Source organism: Natator depressus, chromosome 6, assembly GCF_965152275.1.
Source record: "Natator depressus isolate rNatDep1 chromosome 6, rNatDep2.hap1, whole genome shotgun sequence".
Taxonomy (NCBI): domain Eukaryota; kingdom Metazoa; phylum Chordata; order Testudines; family Cheloniidae; genus Natator; species Natator depressus.
The window spans coordinates 105,269,211-105,281,585 of NC_134239.1; the positions used below are offsets into that span (position 1 = coordinate 105,269,211).

Sequence of the window (12,375 nt, forward strand, 5' to 3'; positions counted from 1 at the left end):
GCTTCAGATAAACGTGTGCTGGGACTAACCATGTTTAAAGGGGAGGCAGTGTGGTCTACGGCAGAGGGCACTAGTCTGGGCTCCCTGAGTTCTGTTCCTGGCTCTGCTACTGACCTGCTGTGTGACCTTGGGGAAGTCACTTTTTACTTCTGTTCCATCTGTAAAATGAGGAGAATGATAAAGCAGTTTAAGACCTATTGGTAAAAAATGCTATAGTCAGGTAGTTATTAAATAAGGAGGGCACAAAACCCCTCAAATATTTATTTTTGTGTGCTGCCAGGTAGTAATGTATGTTGCTTGGAGCAGAGATGGGGCTTTGTTCTAAGACACTGGGAGCATTTATAGCACCATGTGGAGGGGAAATGATTCAGGAGAACTGTGTACTGTTCTTGGCTCTGCCAGGGATTTGCTGTGTGACCTTGGGTAACTTGTTTAACCCCTTGGTGTCCCCCATCTGGAAAATGGCAGAGTAATTACTGCTAACCTGTCCTGGGGGATGAGGCTTACCCAGTTAATGTTTCCAAAGCACTTTGAGATTGCTGAATGGAAGGTGCGAAAGAAATGTTCTTTCTAATAACCATGAACCTGATTCACTAAGGCACCTTGTGCAGTTATTTAGGGCTAAGTTTTCAAAAGAACCCAGCTCCCATTTAGGCACCTGAATCAGAGCCAGAGTATGGTGAGCTCTTAGGACAGTCTGGCCATACTGTGTCACAGTGGGAGCTGTGGGGTTTCAACCATGTTTGAAAATCTGGCTCCTTAGGTGCCTAAATGGGAATGGAGCTCTGTTGACAATCTGGTGCAGGTCTGAGAGTCGAGCACTTGACCACCTGGCCTCGAGCTCTGTTGAAGACTTGGCTTTTAGAGCAGTGCAAAGTGGGTTTACAAGGATACTCTTCCGAGTCATTGCCTTTCACCTCCACATTTTACCGGTGTAAATGGCCATTGTAGGTACAGGGCAGCAAAGAATCAGGCCCCAGAGCTATAACTTAGCTACAGGCCAGAGGAATGTTTAATAATAGAAGCCTAAAGAACTAGAAATAAAGAAAACACAACCTGAATGGTACTCAGTGCAAAGAGCGGCATCCCAGTAAGGTACAGGGAGGGGAAGCATGCTATGTTCCTTGGGTAAATTCTGTGCTTTCCCTGTGGGAAGAAGAAGGGTGTGGGGGGGAAACCCATCCTGCAAATAGGCTTTTAATCTTCATAAGTGCAGATGATCTGTAAATTCCACAAAAAGAGACATAGAAAACACACACACACACCTTTTAACTAGTGAGCAATTTAAAGACTAATAGGATTCATCCATAATTACATAGTTAAGTAAAATTTATGTATGAAGGAATTAACTGATTTCCCTCAGGGCAATATAAACCATAGAGACAGTGCTCTCATTTAAAAGCACCATCTCAATGTTAAAATACTTTGTCATTCTTCTGTAGCAACGGTTAGGTGCTGCGAGAGCCACATGGAAGTTTATTTACTGCTCCTGCAGACAACTGATAACAGATCTCTGCTTTGTTTGGAATAGAAAACTTGAACAGCTTGTCCGCACCTCTCCGCTCGGACATTAAATCAACATGGCTCTATTAGTGGCCCTAGGATGCCAGCTGAGCCATCTCTAGGCCTGTCACCATGATGTCTTCATCTGTAACCAGAGCAGACGTGAGCTCCTGGCAGCTTCGGGAGGTGACAACAAATCCAATTAGCTCCTCTCCATGGCGCCACAATACTACTGTGAAACGGCCTGACAGGGAGGGTGGTTGCAATACCCCACACAGTGGGGCATATCCTTCATACTAAAAAAAAAAAAAAAAAAATGCTACCAAGACTTAATTGCTGGAGTGACTTTCCAGGCGACTGTTGGAATCCAGTGCTCAATCTGGTCAGAAATGTGAGCTGTCCTCAGGGGTTGACTAATATGCCATTTGGGGAGGGGCTGAAGGAAGGAGGAGAAGACCCCAGCAGGTGGTAAGTGCTCCCTCTGCATTGTCTTTTTTTGGCTGGGGTGGGAGCCAAAAGATGGAAGCTAACCGCCGTTCCAGTCTCTGTCCCTTGAAAGGGAAGGAGGGGAGCTGTTCAGCAGGAAAAGGAATTGGAAGTAGACAATCTAGCTGATGCCTTCAAGCATCGAATGAGAGGGGATGATAACACTTGCTCAGAAACAGAGACTTGGCTGTTTGTACTTGAATGCAGCCCCCTTTCCTCCCAAACTAGTAGAAGAGGGTATTGCATATGCTACACAAAGCTGCAAATCTCCCAAGAGGCAAAAGACGTTAACTCTTTCTTGTGTTGTTTCCCTAGTTCATATCCATTCATGTGGCATAGTGCGATCTTGTGGCCCCTACTTGTAGCTAACAAGGCAAGGGAAAGTAGGTTAGAGAGAGACATGGAAACAGACAGAGTTTGGGGTCTCTGAGTAAGACCCTAAATCTGATTTCTTCTGTAAGTTCTCACTATAATAGTTTAATAAAAGCAAATAGCTGAAATCTCAACCTCCCTGCTACTCACAGCCATACAGTTATGATGCGGGCACTCTTCCTAGAGACCATCTTTTGAGCTGGTGTTTTCACTGAGTCCTAGCTCACTTCTTCAAGCAATTCCTGGAAAGGAGAAAAAATTGAGATGGACACTGGCCAGCAAGCTAGCCATCAGTTCGGCCCACTGTGCTGGATGTTAGGAGGAGGCCTATTCTGCTCTAAGTTACTAACTCCATTCTTGGCTCCACTGGCTTCAGAGGAGTGGCCCAGGGATTACATTGACGTAACCAGTGTGGTCCTTGGATTCTAAGGAAGGTAATGGACACTTGCTGCTGGGTAGAATGGAGGGATATCTTTCCCACTCCTTGCCCTTCCGAATATGGTGGTAGCTTTGTATCTAATGCTAGTGCAACAGAGCGAGGCGTGATTAAATGTAGCACATGCTGGAGAACACTAGAGCAAGCAGAGAGAAGGCATCGGGGAACAACAATCAGATGATGGCTCTGTTGCATTTTTCTGAGTTGGCATGACTGATGAATTCAGTTCATTCCTCTCAGGGGTGTGATGTCTTAAACTAAAATGGAAGGACGAAGCATTGTTAATGGTGATGGGGATGCAACACAAAGGGAAGAAAAAACACTCCGGAAGTGAATGTGGGAGGATATAGTGGCATGTGTATTGCACTATTTCCAACAATGTTAAACTCTCAGTGCTCACCTGGCTCCCTGGTGCTCAGAATGTTTTTTTTAAAAAGAAAACCCCCAAGGTGCAGTGAGATCTGGGAACATTTCAGCACCAGTAGTGAGTTCTGAGGATGGCTTTCTCTGGAGAGAATGTATTATAGCAATATTGCCTTCCAGAGTGTTGGTGCTCTAGTCAATGGCTAACAGCATGACATCTCTCTGTTGTCAGTAAGCCAATTGTGCTGTTGTCTCTTCCCACATCCCTGTGGGCACTGGCAGCCATGCCGCTGACAACAGAAAGGGAAAAGGGTGGAGCTGGGCTGAAAAGGACGACTAGAGCCACTTCCCCCCCGCCCCCTAAGTCCCTCACAGAAGCAGCTTGTTGCAAATGTATGTTATTATAGTCAGACTCATTCCAGATTAATTGGGCACAATATCTAGGCATGTGGCTGATTTACAGAGCAACCAAAGATTCAGTGAGCCTTGGAGCTCCTGGACTGGTGTTGGAAACAAATCCAGTGCTGCCAGGCCCAATTATTTTCAGCAACATCTTTCTGCTACTGAAACGCAGAACTGTGGACTTTGGCCTGCTTGGTGAGGACTGCTTTGTGAGCTTGCAAATTGACTTGATTCTAAATGCAAGCTATTGAATCAGGCCTGCTGCAGGGAGAGAAAAGATGTGCCCTATTTATTACTGCGAGGCCCCCTCTTAACCTGCACTTAGCAGCTGTAGCAATTTAAAAATTATTTAAAAAAAACAACACACAATGCAGTACAAGTGGCAGCCTCTGCTCAAGAGGAAGAATTGGGTTCTTCTGAGATTAATATCAAGCAGAAAACTTCACAGCTGAATAACAGACTCTGGGCCAAATTCAGAACTTGGTTACACCATGGATGTTAATAGAGTTGCATTGCCAGTGCGATGGACAGCAAGATTTCACTCCCTAGGTAAGAAAGCTGTTAAAATGTTCAACAGCTATAAGAAGTGTCAATGCCTATAATACAGTATTGACACTGGTAAACAACGTGAGAGACCACAAAGCTGATGTGCTGCGGGAGGTATTCACAGCAAAGGCTGAACTGTACACAACGCACCTGGATCTAAGCTTTGTTACAAACCTCAAGCTCAGGCCAGCTTCACTGAAAGGGTTTGCGACCCTTCTGTGTGAACCTGGGGCTGCTTGATGGGCTCTGGGAGAAAGCTGTCCATTCAAAACGCAGCGTTATGTGGCTTAGCCACAAGAACAGTAGGGACTCTGTGGCTGCAGCTGAGCTTTGCTTTGAGCTGTTAGAGAGAGCGAAGGGCTGGAATGCAAAATACAAAGTAATGCCAGAAGATGCCAGCAAAGTGCAAGAGGAGACGATGCACATAGGACCCCCTACAGTCCCATATCGCCTAAGTTCACCCAACTGTAATGTTTACAGCCAACCAAGGCTTTCAGGTGACCGTAATGACCTGGGTACTTCTGCATGTGGGCTGTGCTTGCTTTAGGGGTTGGTTAAGTTGTTTATTATTTATACTGCAATAGTGCCTAAGGCTGTACATAGCCTGTAAGGTGAGTAAATCTGATTAGCTTGAACGGTATTTGTGTGTGGGGTTTGGAGCCACTGTGGTGTTAAGTAGCATCACACATTTGGAGCCCTCCGAACCAATCTTACCGCATGTCACCCCAAATCCGAAAGGTGGCTCTGAATGTTATGGGCTATGATTGGTTGTCAATCTCCAGTCAACAGGAAGTGTTGGCTCCTGTTGTATTTCCTGCCAAATCCCTTTATTTGGGAGAATCTGTATCAAAACGTACAGTATGGCCCCAGTGATCAGGGGACTGGGGGTTCAGATAATAAGGGGAGGTGGACAGCAGGCTTTGACTTGGTGCTTGAAAATGTGGGATGGTTCCCTTGATTGAAGGAATGAAGGTCTCTGCTCCTATGGAGCTCCTGTGTATCCTAGGATATGTCTGCACTTCAAGAAAAGGTGTGTTCTTAACTCAGGGTTAGCTAACTCAGGTTAAAATAGCAATGAAGACATGGTAACATGGCTTTTAACTTGAGGTAGCAGCTTGAGTTCAGGCCCAGGCTGCCCTATAGTCTTCGCAGTTATTTTAACCCAAGTAAAACCCTTAGAGCCTCACTTGCGAAGATTTAGGGGAGACGAAGTATAAGCTCTCACTCAGATTTTCTCCTTCTCCCCAGCCATCTCACCAGCTAAAGAGAAGTTCAGCTTGGAGCTGAAGGTTTGCTGTGTAGCGTTCCTAAAATGAGGAAGTAGGACCACACCTCTGCTAAGTCAACCAATTTTGGGGAAGCTGGCCAGCTGCATACCTCAGCCTCACTTACCTGAAACCCCTGACTGATGCGTCTGGGATGGGTGAAGGTCAAATAATGAAGGCTTTGTTGTAATTATAAAGCTGCTAATCAGAGCAGTATGTTTGGCAGAGCATCCCACCCTCTAAGAGAGGGAGTCTCATAGCGCCAGCATCATGCAAGCAGCTCTTAGCTCACCGTCGTCAGCGCAAGCAAGGGGCGGGTCCGTTTGATTAAACCTGTGGAAGAGTGGGGAATACTTAGTTCAAATGACATGGATTTTCTTGACTTCTGGTTTAATTTCACTGTTAATGTTTCATGCTTCATACAACGTTTATAAGTACCTCCCAAGGTGTTTGTCCCATCAGGAGAGCGCCGCTCTGCTCTGTCGTCCTGCTGAATCATTTCAGCCCTTTAACTCCATTAGAGGGTAGCTCAGCCGTGTTCATAAACTTACAGGCTCTCAGGCTGTCTTGGAGCTTTGGCTGGTGGGAGCTTTGGGATCTAGGTAACAAAATGGAGCTTCTGAATCAAATTGGACAAGCACAGCATCAGAGAGGGAGGTAAATAGCTCAAAAAGATGGTGTCAAAGCCAAGGCAACTTCCCTCTTGGTTTTTGGCCAAACCCTTTAGTGCTTACAACATAGCAACCATATGGCTCTTCCTCTGTGGTATTACAACCCTCCCCCCTTCCATCCCCCCCAGGTGCTGAGGCTCCTTCAGGCAGGTGAAACATAACTTCATCAAAATCAGTGTCTTGAACAGGAATGCGTTCTGCTCAGGACTGCGTTTTCATGAAGTCTGTATTTCTCCTCTTCCCTTCCACCCAGTCTTGCTTTCTTCTATACATGCCTTGTGTACCCATCACCATCCTCTGGCTTGGTTCATTCCCCTGGGCCAGCCAGCAGATGTCTATGTAGAGTGTTGCTGTGGTAACCCTCTTCCTCCTCCTCCTCCTAGGTAACAGTTTGATGCCTAGACAAGCCCCTGCCTTAAAAGCTGTCACCCTGGCTGAGTGTGGAGGAGGTGGTGGTGGTGGTAGTCAGGCCAGAGCCATGTTGGTGTAGTGGCTCTCACCCCCAGCTAGTGTGAGGATCATTGGTGCCTTAAAGCGACAGACCGCTATGCTGATGGCAGTCCTGGCTAGTAGGGTGGGGATGGGGGATGACCTAAAAATTCAAAGCCAAACTGGTCACCTATACAGCCTACTTGTAATGCTGGCCCTGGAGCTAGTTGGCCTCAGCCATCTAAATCCTGTGTTGCATCTGTTTTATTCATAGATTTGAAGGCCAAAAGAGCTCAAGAGGTTTACCAGTCTGATTGCCTGTATATCACTGGACATTACATTTCACCCAGTTATCCCGTATTGAATCCTATAACTTGTGTTTGGCTAAGGCATATCTTCCAGAGAGGCAGCCAGTCTTGAGGTGCACATATTGAGATATGGAGAATCCACCAATTCCCTGGATTGTTTGTTCCAATGGTTAATCCCCCTTACTGTTTAAATCGGATTTGAACTCGTCAGGCTTCAGCTTCCAGCCATTGGTTCTTGTTATGCCTTTCTTCACTAGAATGAAGAGCCCTTTAGTACCTGGTATTTCTCCCCATGATGGTACTTATACACCACAATCAATTCACCTCTCAATCTTCTTTTTGATAAGTTAAACTGATTGAGCTCTTTAAATCTGACACTGTGAGGTATTTTCTCCAGCCATTGGATCATTTTGTGGCCCTTTTCTGCATCCTCTCCAATTTTTCTACATCCTCTGTAAATGTAGACACCACAACTGTAGGCAGGATTCCAGTACTGGTATCACCAAGGCTGTCTACAGACTTTTTTAAAAAGTGTGGTGTAGATTGGACCCCCGGGTACATCCCAGAAAGCCCCAGCCATAGTTTGTAATAAATCCGGGACCTGATTATACAGTCTCTGCATATGAGGAATTGTCATTGAAGTCAGTGGCAGCCATTAATAATGATTAGCTGCCCCATGAAGAACTATTCTTTCACAGAGCTCAAAACTCTACAAAGGAGGTGTGATGGGGTGTCCACCCCACACAAGGCCTGAAGGGGTTAAGGTGCTGAGGTTGGCCAATTAACTACCTAGGCTGCACCTGGAGGAGAAACCAGGGAGCAAGGGCTAATTAGAGATGAAGCTCAGCTGGACAGGAGCTGGGGCGGGAAGGCAGCTGTATAAAGCTCAGTAGCTAAGAGCAGAAGGTGGCTGCAGAGAGAGAGGCTGTAGTCACTCTCGGGGTGAGAGAAGGCAAGATAGGAAGCAGTCCAAGTATACAGCCGTAAGGTTTAGGACTGCAGACCTTGGCTGCTTGTTCCAGGGTCCCTGGGCTGGAACCCAGTGTAGAGGGTGGGCCTGGGTTCCCCTACCAGCCACTGGGGAAGTGGCACCTTTAAGAGGCAGTGAAAGAGAAGGCTGCCTGGACTGTGAGTCCCAAGAGACTTTGATATACCCACACCCACGCAACCTTTGGAAGGGGCAAACTATAGTGACCTGGCTGGAGGACCAAGCCACGAAGCAGGATCAGCTGAATCCCGAGAGAGTGATGGAGTGAGAAAACTCAGGAAGGGTCGTTAGCCTGTCAGAGCTAATCCCTGATGTGACCAGAAGGAGGTGCTCCAGTGGTGAGAAGAGCACCTCATAATAGGTGGGCAAGTATCAATAATCCCATTTTACAGAAGGGGGAAAATGAGGCACAGAGTGGTGACATCACTGGAAGAGGAGCAAGGATGGCCAGGTGGCTATGGATCTAACTTGAGTTGTGGGAGACCTGGGTTCAATTCCTGCTCTGCTACTGAATCCTTTTGTGACCCTTCACAAGTCACACAGTCTCTTTGTGCCTCAGTTCCCCATCTCTAACGTGGGAATTGCAGAAGTTCTGCATCTCCTAAGGTGCTGAGAGGATAAATACATTAGTAACGGTGAGATGCTCAGATATTGTGGTAATGAGGGCCATACATATCATCATAGGCAGCAGTGATGTGCCCGGGTTTACACAGTAGGTGAATGGCAGAGTTGGGATTAGAATCCCAGTCTGTCTGCTAACTTTACCCACCGGATTGTGCCTGATGCTACACACTGGCTGCATAATAAGGCACTGATTTGTTTTTAATCTGTTTAAGATATGGGCCTTTCTGGATCTGTACACTCCGGAACTTGGCTGGGGTTCAAAATTACATCTGGAACCAGAGCTTGGGGTTTGAGCACATTTTTTGTTTTAACACGGTTCTCCGATATGGCTGTGGTAGGCACCCTAGGAGCTAAGTGCAGAGCTCTATGTTCCCCACAGGATTCAGAGCTCCAGCCAGATAGGGGAATGAACAATCAGGATTCAAACCAGTTATCTCCCTTACCTAGTGTTGCCTCCAGGCCAATGAGCCAATTTGAATCAGAGCCAGCATTACACAGTTTTGTAGATGACTTTTAAACATGCAAAGAAAATTAAATTATTCCTTCAAATATCCTTAGCCGGAAGAATAACTCAAAGGACATATTGGATGGGGTGGGTTTTTATTTTTTTTCAGAGTACAGTTCTTATTTATTTGAATGCTGCATCAAAGCTAGGAGAAAAGACCATTGTGCCTTTGATTGGATTGGAATTTTCAGCATCTGCATTGGCCAAAGGCTGTCCATCCTCTCTCTGTCTCTGACACGTGATTCGGTGGGGAAAGGCAGGGAGCGGGGGAAGATAAATTGACAGACAGGCAGACAGATCAAACACGACACTTCAAAGAGATGAAAAAATACAAGAATGAAGCAATCCAGCATTACAGTCCCTCAATGCTGTGAAACAAAGCAGACAACCCTTTACACATGGCCATTACTGCCATCCAGAGACTGAGGCTGTATACATGAGATCTTACCAAAAGCACTAGGGAGTGGTCTCCAGTGACTACATGACCAGTTATTGCACTATTCGTGCTCAGACACTCTGAGGGGCTAATTAGTGCTTTTAATATGTAAATCAGAGCCTGAGCAGATTAAATCTAGGGAAAAAAACCAGCTGGTGAATATGTTATTTTAATTATTGCTCCAAAGAAAATATGGACATGGCTTAAGATGATGACAGAGCAGACCTTTAATATCAGCACTGAAAGAAATTCTGTCAACTGAAAACCAGGACTGGAAACTTGGCACTGATCTTGAGTGGACTGTGATTGGTGTCATGCAATTAGTACCCTGTTAGCAAAGCCCAAGCTTGCTAATGCTGATGCTCCAGTCCTACCAACTGAATTTCTAAAAGTGCTTTACAATTACTTGTAGGACAGTGCCCAGAGGCCTCAAACAGGATCCCATTAATGCCAGGCATTGTACAAACACCAAGAAAAAACACTCCTTGTCCTGATGAGCTTTCTAAATTTCTGAATAATTTTACATGGCTCCGCTGTTGAGATCAAAGTGTATCATCTCTCTGCTCACATACAGATGAGCTTGAACCTTCTCGGGCACAACATTGGGAAGAGAAGGAATTTTTCAGTCTTCTTGACCAGCTTTGCCTGAAGGCAGAGAAGAATATCTGCAGGGAATCAGAAGAGGGAAGAGAGAGAGAGATTGAAGACAAGTTGGTGGGAGAAAAAGATTAAAAGAGTGTTGTGGGCAGAGTGAGAGGGAGGTCATGGGAATGTAGGGTGGATGATTAGCAGAGTTTAATAGGAAAGGCTCCAAGGAGGAAAGGAGCTATTAACTTCTTTGGGGCTACATCCACTAATGCTAGGATGAAATATTTTGCACGGTAAGCCTGGATTCCCGTCCTGTCTGCCAAACACAAGTTGAGAAGATGAAGTTTGCTTTCTAAGAAAAAAGTTTTCAGCAAAGAGGGCATCTGCAAGCCCCCCAGCCCTCTTGTTACTCAAGTCAGCTCTGCCTTCCAACTCGCCTGAAGGAATTCAGAACAACTTTCTTCTGTGTCAGATGCTGAGGCTGTCATGCAGCCTCCAGTGAAGTGAACATTTTTCTATGGATCAATATCTAGCTTCTGTTGGTAGGAAAACTCTGAACTTTCCATAGAGCCAGGGAATTGTGTTCCCTTTGAACGCATGCACGGCCTTTTATCTCTGTCTTTCTGTTTGTGTGTGTGTGTGTGTGTGTGTGTCTTAATTTATGACAGGGAGTTATAAGAAAGGCCATTTGCTTTCAGCTCCCCTCACTTTACCAGCCTCTGGTATAGCTGCACTTCTTGGGGTCTGCTCTACGAGTCCTCAAAGCGCGCTGTTCAATGTCATATCCTCTCTCAGACCTCACGCTAACGTGTCTTCAGGTATGTCTATGCTTAAAATGTTGTTGCAGCACAGATGCAGTGCTGCAGCTGTGCCACTGTAGTGCTTCAATGTAGACACCAATTACACCAGCAGGAGCAGTTCTCCCATCAGCATGGTGGTAGCTAGGTCGACAGAAGAATTCTGCCATCGACCTAGCGCCGTCTGGACCTGGGGTTGGGTTGGCATAGCTACGACTCTGAAGGGTATGGCTTTTTCACATCCCTGAGAGATGTAGCTTGCCAATGTAAGTTCCCAGTATAGACTATCACCAGCCCTCCCTTTGACGTCTCACCACTGCTTCTTGGGTCAGCCTCGCTGTCTTTTTCCTTCAGTCTTGATCTGTGGGACTCTCTTACCTACATAGTTGTCAGGATTGCACTTTACATGACCAAACCATGTAAGCCTGGACTCCCTCTGTTTTTTGTTTATGGGTGTTACTTTGAGCATGTCTTTAACATACACATTCCTCATATTGTCTTTCTTGCTTACCACTCATCCATCTCAACATTAGCATTTCTGCAGAACAAATCATTTACTCATTTTTCTTCTTTGTCGCCTAACGCTCCTTGTATGTTAAAACTGGATGGCCCTCCATTTTACAGACTTTTCCTTTTCATTTTACTGTTATCTTCCTGTTGCTTATGACATCACTTATTTCTCTCCATTTGAGCTGGGCATTTAATATCCTAGTTCTAATTTTGTTCTCCATTTCCCACTTTTTACCAGATTTTGGAATACAGATACTTGAAACTGCACTTCTTGAAATGTCTAATTAAAAATGTCTTTTGTTGTTGTTTGGTTTTTTTTGCAATAAGCATATATAGGTTGTGTATAACTGGGGCTGCTAAGTTACACAAGAGACTCCTTTTAAGAAAAGAACTCTTTGATATATTTCCTATGACGGATCAGCCAGAAGACTTGCATTTGAGTTAGCTGGGTTGTCATCGGGTCTGAGACATAGACTTTCTTTCATCACAGTTTTCCAATGTTTAGCTTTAATAGTGCATAGTTTGCCCTGTTCCCCCACCTCTCCCCTTCACACTGTGTTCTTCTTTGCTTCTTTCTCTTCTCTACTGCTGTGCCTTTGACACTCCTAAGGGCAGAGGTACCTGTTCAGAAGCCTCCTTCTTTCTTCCTGTGACTGTCGTTGTGGCCACTGTCTTGTTAGCTTCCTTTTTTATTGATAATGAAAACTCCCAATACAGTTTTAGGGCCAGATCCTCAGCTGTTGTAAACCAAGGATGACTTCAGTGAGGCAAAGCCAACTGGCCTACAACCAAAGCTAAGATGACAGGTTGAGTTCTCTTTGCTACATCCTTCTGCAATATGCAATGTGAGGGGAGAAAGGTTTGTCTTGTGGTTATGGCACTGAACTAGGGCCACAAGATTTGCATTCAATTCCTGGCTTTGCCACTGAGCCCTGGTGTGATGTGGGGCAAGGCTCCTAATCTGGGTTTTTTACTTCCTAAATTGGTAAAATGGAGATAATACTTCCCTCCTCCCACCTGTCTTGTCTATTTAGACCCATCCCCAAAGAGTTGCAATCTATCTCTGGGCATACAGTGCTTAGCAACTTGGATGCCCAACTCAGTTGTGGCAAACAGGGGATCTAGTTATCTACTATTATTACCAAT

The 12,375-nt window shown here is 45.5% G+C and overlaps 1 long non-coding RNA gene across 1 annotated transcript in view; it reads left to right on the forward strand.

Moving 5' to 3' along the window:
• The first annotated feature begins 815 nt into the window (after positions 1-815).
• The window catches only part of LOC141989473 (uncharacterized), a 48,758-nt gene continuing 37,198 nt past the window's right edge, over positions 816-12,375 (forward strand). The window contains exon 1 of the long non-coding RNA XR_012639988.1: positions 816-1,971. This is a non-coding gene — a long non-coding RNA (uncharacterized LOC141989473). The remainder of the gene's footprint in view (positions 1,972-12,375) is intronic.